Genomic DNA, 11,077 nt, shown 5'->3' with positions numbered 1-11,077 from the left:
TGCCCTGCCCCTGCTCCCCAGGGACCCTTTGCTGTCCCCAGGGGATGCAGAGGGCCCTTCCCCTCCTCCCTCCCCATCCCCTGCTGCTCCTGACACAAACAGATCCTGAGGCGGCCTGAGGGCTCCTTTTCATGCCTTCAAATTAACACCTACTTAAAATTCCAACGCAAATACATTTTTAATTTCCTTAATTAAAATTATTTCCTCGTTAGAGCTGAATAATGGGATTTGAAGCAGAGAAGTAACGGGGTGTGTCAGGCTGCATGGGAGCCCGGGCACTGGTGAGCACAGTGAGGTCCTGGGAGTGATGGGATCATGTCCCACATGTTTGGGGAGCCAGAATGAGCCAGGGCTCAGCATCCCTCGCACCTCCAGTGAGTAAAATTCACCCAAGTGGCAGCTTAAAACGACATCCCAGCAGTACCTGCTTTTCCAAAGGTTGGAGGTGATGGATTGCTCCCACTGCCTCCCCTACAGCCCAAAATGACACCCAAAGGGGGCTGATCAAAATGTCAAAAATGACACCCTGAGGGGGCTGATCCGTTCTCACTGTGGGGACACTTTGGGAGTCAGGGTCTGGGGTGAACATGGAGCAAAATCCTCCCAGGACCCCAACATGAGATGGGGTGAGCTCCTCCCTGTGTGCTGCTTTGCCCCAAGATGCCTCTGCCCAGAATAACTCTGGGGTTTGGGTTTGCAGGGGTTTCTCAGCCTGGAAGTTGTGCCAGTGGGATGCTGGAGAGCCGTGTGCTGGGGGCTCCGGTGAACATGTGACGGGGGAAGGAAAGGGAGAATACATGATAATGATGAGTTAAAATGCGTTTAATGAGCTCCTGCTGCCCTTACACACCCCAGTGCCGGGGCTTATGGATGGGGGATTCTGTAGCAAAGAGATGGATTAGTCCCACTTGGATCTGATGGAAAGACTACATAGTGAAAGCACAGATTTCCCACTCAAATCTCCAAAACCTCTCTGCTGTTCTGTCTGGATTCCTCCTACCCCTTCCCAAACTCTCCCCTGTGCTGTATTTGGGAGTTTTTAATGTATTTATTTAAATTAATAATAATTTACCCATTAAAATGCTGCAGATCAGTGGGTTCTTCCTGAAGGAGGAGCGTGTTTGGCTCCGGAGGGTTCATTAGCTGCGTGTTAGGATTGGGAGGTGCTGTGCACAGAATGATTTATACACATCCCTGCCACTCAAGCCAATCCAGCCTAGAATAATTCAAAACCAATTCCATAAATCACTTATTAATTATTACTGAAGTATTTATGCAGCAGAAGTGCCTTCCTGTGAATTGTTGGGGTTTTTTTACCAGCATTTTCTGCAGGAACAAAAAACTGTTGACTCCTTGGTGCATCCTGAGTGCAAGAAGATCCAAATCTTGGGAGTCCCCCTGCTCTGCCTGGTTGGGGTTTGAGCCTCTTGGCCTCTTGCTGCAGCCCCCAGCCTGACCACAGCGTGTCTGCCTGCTCCCTGAGTAACGAGCAGGTATCCTAATTAATCCTCATTTCCAGCAGCAGCCCGAAGGAGCTGCAGGATGAGCACGGTGCCATTTGATGCAGATGAACTGTGCTTTGGTGGGAATTCAATTACACAGCTTTTCCTTGCTGAACATAATGCATTTGGACGATACAGTAGTTCCAGTGTTAATGAGATGCATTTTCACTGCTGTGAAGTCTGTATTTCTCCCTGCACTTAGTGCACAGCATCCACATTAATTACAGTTCCAGTGGAGAAAAACCCACAGAGTTACTACCTGCGTTTTCCTCCTGGTAACAGCAGTTTCCTTGCATGGCCAGGAACATTATGGATTCACTTCTCAGCCACATTTTATACCAAACAACTTGATTGTGATAGCAGGGAGAAAACAACTCTGCTTCCCTTCGGCTGCTCAGGCTATGCTGTAAAAGGGTCATTTTTTGGGGGGGGTTGGATCAGATGCATTCAAGTCAGAACATCCTCAGAATAAAAGCATTTCTGGAAGTTGTTTTATAAGACATATGGAACTCAAGGCCAATTTAAACCAGTAGCTGATGGGCCCACACAAAGATGGAGCATCCCCTTGGGATGGGGGGCTGTGTCTGGCTGGAGCCCATCTCTGCAGGGCACCCCACAGCCCTGGAGCCAGGACGGGAAACCACACACGCTTTATTCCAAGGAATGAGCACGTTTGTGCTTTGATTTCTTTTTGTTGTTGTTGTTTTTGAGCTTTTTTAAACTCCCAAGCCTGGCAGCATGGAATTTCCCTGATATTTCTCCAGCAGGAATTGTGCCTTGGGGGATATCCCACTGTTTGCTGCACAGCCCCACATTTTGTTGTCACCATCCCTGGAAGTGTTCAAAAAACAAGTGGACGTGGCACTTGGCAATATAGTTTAGTGGGAATGGTGGTGTTTGGGTAAAAGTTGGACTTGATGATCTCGGAGGTCTTTTCCAACCTTAATGATGCCGTGATTCCATGGAAAGCTGAGCAGTTGTAAGGTGTGTAAAGCAGGAGTTCCCAGGGAATAGCACTGCAGAGATATTTAATAAAAAAGTGAAAGGAGTGAGAGGGATTTGTCTGTACAAACAAACTGTGGGTCTGCTGATAGGTAAAGCCAGATACTGAGAGATGAAAGAAGCAATGGGAAGAACCATAAATTCCATAGGAAAAGAAAAAGGGTGGGGGGTACACATTAGAAGGAGGTCTCTATTAGGTGATTCGGGAAGTCTGTACCTCTCAAGTACCTCAGTCAATAGGGAAAGAGAGAGGGAAATGTGGCTGGGAAGTTAGGATAAAAAGGAGGCTGCATCCTCTAACAATCTGAGACACCCCATGGGAAATGCCCATGACCTTTCCTTTTATTTGCATAAAGTAACAGGACTCCTCTGTCTCCTTTTTGGACATAAACCTCTGGTGTTTGTGGATTAATTTTCCTGACAAAATTGAGCAAAAGTGTTGTAGCACAATGTATAAGTCACTCTGTGACCTTCATTTAACGCCACTGCCTCACCTGTTAATAGCTGGAAATCCCTTGTAGCCTCTTAATTGCATCATGGCAATTGGCATGGAAACCATTCACAGTTATTAACAGTTACTTCTGTTCATCATTCGTGTCTTTATTCAGGTGTTTACACATCTCCCTTTGTTTAAATCTCCTCTCCCTCTCAGGAGTTGAAACGCCCTGAATATTGGGTGTGGTTAAAAAATACAATGCCGTGAACAAAGTCTTGGCTTCCCTGAGGAGCAACCGTGCAGGAGGAGGAGGGGAAAACACTGGGATCCAGGGCTGTTGTGGTGGGCATGGGTGGCAGAGGGGCTTTAGGAAAAGGATTTGCACAGAGAAGTGGGGAGAGACATCCCTGGTCTCTGTGTCCACCTGAGTGTATTTGGGGAAACAGCAATGAGAAGGATCTTATCCCACTTTTTCCTTCATCCCTTTGGAAATTAACCTTGCCCTTTTTCCAAAAAGGCTTCCTTATTTTTCTTTTTTCCCCCTCTTTTGACAGTGGCATTTAAAACAACACCAGGAGCTCACCCTCTCACACTCATGGTGCAGTTCCCTGTTTGCTGACAGCTTCCAGCAAGAATTTCAGGGGAAATCACCATTTTCTGGAGCTCTGAGCAGCTCTGGTGTGGTGGAGACTTTCAAGGACAATGGAGCAGGTGCCAAGACCTGAAAAGTGTGAATCCTTTTGAAAACCAGAGCTGTGTTTCCGTCACCTGAGCCCTGGTGCCTGCTCTGCTCTTTCAGAGGTTGCAGTGCTTGCGAGCAACACCTTTTGCAGCCCCTCCAACTGGAAAACTAACAAGAGGATTAAAAAAAAAAAAAAAATAGGGAATCCCTGTCCATTTGCTTCCTCCCTGGTTGGAAATGCACCTGAGCTGTGTTTTTATGGTGTCACCTGCAGCAGCAACAGCTGCACGGATTTACTGATGGGGGGAACTGTGAAGCACAAGTCTCTGGAAATCCTGTGACTCCAAGAGCCAGAGCATCCCAAAATGTGGAGACAGGAATAAACCCAGGGTGCGTTGCACTAGATGGAGCTCCAGGACAGCTGCCTCTCCTCAGTGCCCAGCTCCTGCTCCTGCCCAGCACTGGAAGGTGCCTGGACACAGGGAGCTGCTGGAGGTGACCTGCACGGGGACATCAGTGGCCACCCTGCCCCTCCCAGCAAAGCCCCCAGGATGCCTTTAGCTGATGTTGTTTGGTGCCTCCAGGCTGGTTTGGCTGCCTGCAGAAGGAAAAAAAAAAAATCCCAAAAATGTGAAATACCAGCTCCTCCTTCCCTCTTCCATCCCTTTGGTCAGCTCCTTGCTGGAGGCAGGAGCATCCCATCCTGCTGGGAATCAGGACAGGGAAGTGCTGGTAGATCTTGCCCTCAGCTCACCTGCTGCTGGCTGAATCTGGAGGAATTTACTTGAGGGTACAGATTTGTCTGCTTCTTTAAATAAAACTTGCCCGCAGGTCTTGTGGTTCAAATTTCCCTTAAATCTGGCTCGGCAGGCACCTCTGGAGGTTTAATTGTAGCTAATAGGAAGTTCTGGGTTTGGGAATTAAGGGGAAATGAATAGAAATGCAGCAGGTGAATGGTTGTGGTGGAGCTTTTCAATATTTCCAAAGTTCTTGGGCTCTCAGTGAGATCCTTCTCTCCAGGCAGGAGTGGTTTTACAAGAAATTCCACTTAAAAATGGTACTAAAGCCTCTGTGAAGACTCCAAAAGAATGACTGTGATTCTTTTTGTAGGCCTTCTGAGTACAGTGCTACTGAGGGGCTCTGGAAATCGAAGCATTGTCTATTAAATGAAGGTGGTGTTGGGCTGTGCAGAGGCTCCCCAGGTATCTGCTGTTGGAATGGGGTATCTCTCTTGCTTGAGGAGTGTCTGGTGTTCAGTGTGGCCCTCAGGAGGAGAGTAGGACTGGGTAAAGCAGGATTTGCCATCGAAGAGATCAGCTGTTCCTGTGAGCAGCAGGGAACTGTGTCTCAGCCAAAGCTCTGCTTCTGGGGAAGGCTCCAAGTCTGGCTCTGTGTTATTTTTTTGCATGAAACTTTGCTAATTTTGTGGCCATTTTTGTGTGCTGCTGAAAACTTTCATGGAAACATGGGAGCTGTGCCCTGGCTAAGGGTGGGGGAGGAAGGATCTCCTCCTTGGGGTGAGGGCTGGTCACCCCTGGAGCTGGGGATGGTCCCACTGGGTGATCTCCATTTGGGTGCTGGGGAGTAGGAACCAGAGGGGTTTTTAAATTTGGACCAAAATCCAAGTGCCTGTGCCTGGGCTGGGAGTTTGGTTGAGGTCCTGCTGCTCAGATCCTGTCCTGCTGCAGGTGGAGGTAGGGATGGGGAGGGTTGGAGCACCTCTGATCTCTAGAGACAGACTGGGAGAGCTGAGGGTGTTCAGCCCTGGAGAAGAGAAGGTTCTGGGGAGTCCTTAGAGCCCCTTCCCATGCCTGAAGTGGCTTATGAAGAAGAGGGAGAGGGGCTTTTCATACAGGCAGACAGTGACAGGACAAGGGGAACGGTTTTAAACTGAAAGAGGACAAGTTTAAATGGGATATTGGGAAGAAATTTTTTACTCTTGGTCGTGAGGCCCTGGCACAGGGTCCCCAGAGCAGCTGTGGCTGCCCCTGGATCCCTGGAAGTGTCCAAGGCCAGGCTGGACGGGGCTTGGAGCAACCTGGGATAGTGGGAGGTGTCCCATGGCAGAGGGGTGGGACTGGATGGTCTTTCAGGGAAGATCTCTTCCAACCCAAACCAGTGTGGGATTCTAAGAGCAGTTTCGTACCTGTGAACACATCTGCCTTTATTGGGCTTTTGCTGGGAATTGGCTGTGAAGCCCAACCCTGTGTCCTAAGGCATCCCAGGCTCCTCTAATCCCTCCCACCTTTCTCCTCACAAATGCAGGTCTTCTTCAGGGTCTTTGTTGCAAAGCACCCCCAGCCATCTGCTCAGCCTGCCTGAACTTTGCTGTTCATTCTCCTTCCCACGTCTCCTGCACTAACGATCTCAGCTGGGAGGAGAGAGTACCTTGCAAATGCCATATGCCCAGGCTTGTGCCGTTGTGCTTTCCCACAAGCACTAAAATCTCATAAGCAACCTGCTTGGACATGATTGCCAGCCCTGCTTCACTCACCAGAGGGGAATGGAGATTTGCATCTATTTCAGAGAGGCAGCCGTGATTTTGATTCCTTTTGTGAGATTAATTGAACCATGACAAGTTTTCTGGCTCAGCAGCTCCAGAGCTGTGGCCGTAGGAATTCTCCCTCTTCTCCTACTTGAAAGCAGATGGCAATTGATTCCATAGTCATGGTGGAATAATGTGTGTTCCTGTGCCTCTGTGTCTGGATGGTCAATAGGGAGCAGTCCATCTTCATGTGATTTTAAATATCTTGGAGGACCTAAATGCACAGAGCTGTGCTTGGGGACTTCGTGTAGATTTGTGATCCTTTTTAGAGGAGCTGAGGCCATAAAATGGTGACTGGAATTCAGGGGACATAAATAGCACATTTTTATCTGTGGCAGCTGTAACCTTGCTTGACTGTTGCTCGTGTTATTTAGAGGGAATATGGACACGTTTGGGTTGTTTAAACAGTCTGGAAGTTCCAAGACGGGATGGAGAAAGGAGTTCTGATAATGGAATCAACTGCACAAGACTTGGAAAGCAGCTGAATGTCCTCTGGAAGAAAAAAAATGTTATTTTTAGGTCTTTCTAGTGGTTTATTTATGGAAGGAGCTCCTGCACTCTGGAACATCTCTGCCTTCGTGGGAAAGTCACGTGCTATGTTTTAATGATTTTTGGAGGTGACTGTCCAGCTCTGAGGTTCCCCTGTGGGTGAAAATCATGTTTGCCATAGTTCAGAGCTGGAAATCTCTATCCCAGAGATGGAAAAGAGATGGAAAGCATGAGGTGGGTCTAAGATAAGCACAGCTTACTCACTTCTTGCTCCTCTGCAAGGTCAGCTCTCTATTTTGGGTTTTTAGGGAGTCAAATCATACATATGAATTACTTGTACAAAGTTTTCAATTGTCAACAGAGTGATTTGTGAATAAATGTTTTCATTACTTGGCTGGCTCCATGGATGGATGGATAATATCCATCAAATAAATTATTCATCCCTTTCTCTCCTTGCCATCATCAGATAAATTCCTCGTGATTTATATTTGTTCATTATTCATCTGGCTATGAGGAACAGACATATTAGAGATGGGTTTGGAGCTAAATCTGCTTTATTGAACCCAGCAAGGCAGCTCTGGTTGATATTGGGGTCTGTACCAACACAAACCTCATCCCATGGACTCCGAGTGCCCTCCATGGGTGATGAGAGTCCCCAGGTGCTGAGCTGAGGGCAGAGCCCTCGTTCCTGAAGGCAACCTGCTGTGTTTAACAGTGGAGAGGACAGGGATGACCAGTCTTTCTGGCAGTTTTTGCAGTGTTTTCACAACACCAGGGCTGAGGCTGCAGACCTTCCTTCCTCTCCCAGGCTTTCAGCTTCCTCAGGCTGCTTTTGCTCCTGACAAAGGCACACCAGCCTCCTGCAAAACACTCCAGCAGCAGGGATGTGAGAAGATTTTCCACTAGTGCCAGAGGAGGAATGGAGGGGGGAAGGATTTAGTTTGGCTCCTCTACAAAAAGAAGCAAAGAAAACCATCACACAGAAGCCAACTGAAGGGACAGAGATCAGCTGCTCCTGCTTGGAAGTGACCTGATTTATTCATCTGATTTTCAAGTGTTTTTTGCTTGAAACTGAACCAGCTTCAAACTTTTCTGTGGTTTTTTGGTGTTATTCCAGTTCTGAAAAGGGCACCTATGGTTATTTTCTTTTTAACCACTGGGGAAAGCATCTTTCAATTCCCTCCCCAAGAAAGACAATATGTTCTTCAAACCATTTTCCCTCTCAAAGGGTTCAGGCAGACACGAAATACAGAAAGTTTCACCTTTAAATAGTGAAGAGCTGGAAAAGTTACCTGGATGTGAAGAGCAGAGGTGACAACAGAGCTTGTTTGTATCCTTAACTCGAGAGTGCTGTGCCAGGCACCCGCTTGTAAGACCGGGCTGATCCCCGTGAGGGGTTTGCAAGCAGCCCAGGAAAGCTTTGATTTTTCATTCCTGACATCAAATACAGACACCAGCGTTGGGATGCAGCTGCAGAGAAGGAAGGACAATGGAGGGAACAGCCCTGTGACTGAGGGGATGAAGGGAAGTGCATCCTCTGCAGGGAGGGAGGAGGAACAGAAGTGGTTCAGGAGTTTCTCCCAGTGCTTCCCAGCCCACCACCGGCCCATGCTGGTTTTCTCTGTGTGTTGTGCTGCAGGGATGAGCCCAGAGATGCTCTGGGATGAGCTCATGGCTGCCATCCCTCCCAGAATACCCCACAGCAATGCCCCACACAGGTTTTCTGTCTGTTATGTGCAGGATCCACTTCAATGAACACCCTCAGCTGCTGCAGTCCGTGTGTTCCCTGAAGAAAGAGAACCCTAAAGAAAGAGAATGTGGCACCCAGCAGGGGACCTTCCTGCCTGAAGGACGTACTGGAGTACAATTTGTGGAGTGATTGATGTATTTTATTTTTAATTTTAATGATATTTTCCCCCTCTTGTCAGTGGTCTCATCCAGGGGACACATCAGTCTTTGAGCCCTTTCCAGTTCAGAAATGAATTTCAGCAGGAATGGTTTCCCTTGCCCACATGGGCAGCAGTGGGAAGGGGAAGGAGCAGGGTTTGCTCTGCTTGTTTTGCGTGCCTTTGGCCTTGGAATTCGGGGTACCAGGGAATGCAGGAGCTCTCACTCAGCCTGATGGGGGATCCTGATGGCTGATCCATTAAAACTTGGTGCTGGAGAGGCTGTGAGAGACTTTTGCACAAAATTAAGCCTATTTCAGTGTCCTTTTCCAAGCTTAACAGGTTTGGGGAGGAATCATGGGTTGGCACTTTTTTTTTACTATTTCTCCTGCTTTTTTCCCCACTATCCATTGCAAAGAAAGCTCTTTGACACTAAGAACTTGGAGTTATGTGTAGGATGGAGGGGGTGAGGAGTGTCCCTCTGGCTGGTGTGTGTCCAGGAGTGCCCATCTCACCAGCTGGAGTCTTGGCAGACCCGGGTGGGAGTGGCTGGACTTGGGATTGTCTTTGTGTCACCTCTCTGGTACCCCAGATCCATTTAACAGCTGGGATTTGCTGAAGTTTGTGCACAGCCCTGCTGTTCCCAGAGGCCACAGGGAGCAGAGGTGTGTTGGGAGGGAAAGCACAGGTGAAACCAACACTGGTTATGTTTGAGGTACCTGATGTGAGCCCCCCTTCACAGAATCCCAGAAACATTGGGGTTGGAAAAGGTCATGGAGTCCCAGCTGTGCCCGATGCCCACCTTGTCACCAGCCCAGAGCACTGAGTGCCACATCCAGACCTTCCTTGGACACCTCCAGGGATGGGAATTCCAAACCTCCCTGGGCAGCCCCTGCCAAGGCATGACCACCCTTTCTGGGAAGAAATTTTCCCCAATACCCACCCTGAGCCTCCCCTGGCCCAGCCTGAGGCCGTTCCCTCTCCTCCTGTCCCTGTTCCCTGCGAGCAGAGCCCGACCCCCCCGGCTGCCCCCTCCTGTCAGGGACTTGTGCAGAGCCACAAGGTCCCCCCTGAGCCTCCTTTGCTCCAGGCTGAGCCCCTTTCCAGCTCCCTCAGCCACTCCTGGGGCTCCAGCCCCTTCCCAGCTCTGTTCCCTTCCCTGGACACACTCCAGCCTCTCAATGCCTTTCTTGTGAGGGGCCCAGAACTGAATCTTGTCTCCCTTTTTCCTGGGGACACACCACAGCACTCGAGGTTCCTCAGCAGTGCCAGCACAGGGGACAATCACTCCCCTAATCCTGCTGGCCACTCTGTTTTGGATACAAGCCAGGATTGTTCTCCTTGCCCACCTGGGCTGGTGTTCAGCTGCTCTCACCAGCACCTCCAGGTCCCTTCCCAGCCATTCTGCCCCAGCCTGGAGCACTGCAGGGGTGGTGGCCAAAGAGCAGGGACCCTTCCTGCTGTCCTGACAGAGCCGGGCAGACACCAGTGACCACGGACATGTGGTGGCTTCATGTGCCCTGCAGCTCCTGCAGCGTGCAGAGGCTGTGCCCATGTGCAGGGCAGCAGGGCTGGCACCATCTCCAGAGGTTCTGCTGCCTCCTGGCTCTGCTGGCTTCCATCACATCCCAGCTGGATCCTTGGCATGGAGCAGGGGGGATGGGGTCAGCACACAGACCAGGGGTGGGATGGCAGCAGCGAGCCTGAATCCCACTAAATCAATGGCACAAGGAAAAGGTGAAATGTCTCCCAGACCTGCAAAACCAGGGAGGCTTTTCCTGCAGGTCCTTCAGCTTTGGAGGAGAAGCTCTTCCTGGTCAGAACCTGCTGCCTGTGCACAGGAGTGTGTACCAACAATTGCCATTGGTGTAACAGATAAACTTGTTCTTCAGAGCTGAATTTTTTGTTCTGGTTGGGTTTGGGTTTTATTTTGTTTTTTTGGTGTTTTGGTTTTTTTGAGGTGGGGAATATTGAGTTCTCAGCATTTCCATTGTTTGGTCAAAAACATGGAAAATTCCATCCTCCCATAAAGTTGGGAGAGGGCAGCACTCCTCTGACTTGTCCAATATTTTCTAGAGCTGTCCTAAATTTTAGCATGAGGTTGTCCCTGGCCTGGGAACTGCATCTTACAGGCATTCCCTGCACAGAGCACGTTCACTGGGTTACTTGGTCCCTTGGGACACGCAGGTGACACTGAAAAGTTTTGGGCCAGGAAAATCCCCATCTGCTCAAGGCTGCCTGCAGTCTTTCACAAGCCTCTTACAGGAGTTTGCTGGGATATATTTTGATGAAAATCCCATTGGTTGCCTCAAATTAAGCAGCAGGCAGTTACACTGCTCTGTGCTCAGCTGCTGCATCTCCTGCAAGTGCTGGAAATAAGTCTGATGGATGCAGGCTGGGAAGTGGGAAGATGAAGACTGGTAGGGCAGCTGTTCCCTGCTGACAGAGAGTTGCAGACCACTCTCTCCCAGAGAGCTGTGAGAGGGGCAGGAAAGCCCCTCACTCACACTCCCTTTGGGGCTGGTGCCTCTGGAA

This window comes from Aphelocoma coerulescens, chromosome 20 (assembly GCF_041296385.1).
Source record: "Aphelocoma coerulescens isolate FSJ_1873_10779 chromosome 20, UR_Acoe_1.0, whole genome shotgun sequence".
Lineage (NCBI taxonomy): Eukaryota > Metazoa > Chordata > Aves > Passeriformes > Corvidae > Aphelocoma > Aphelocoma coerulescens.
This window is presented reverse-complemented; position numbering follows the sequence as displayed.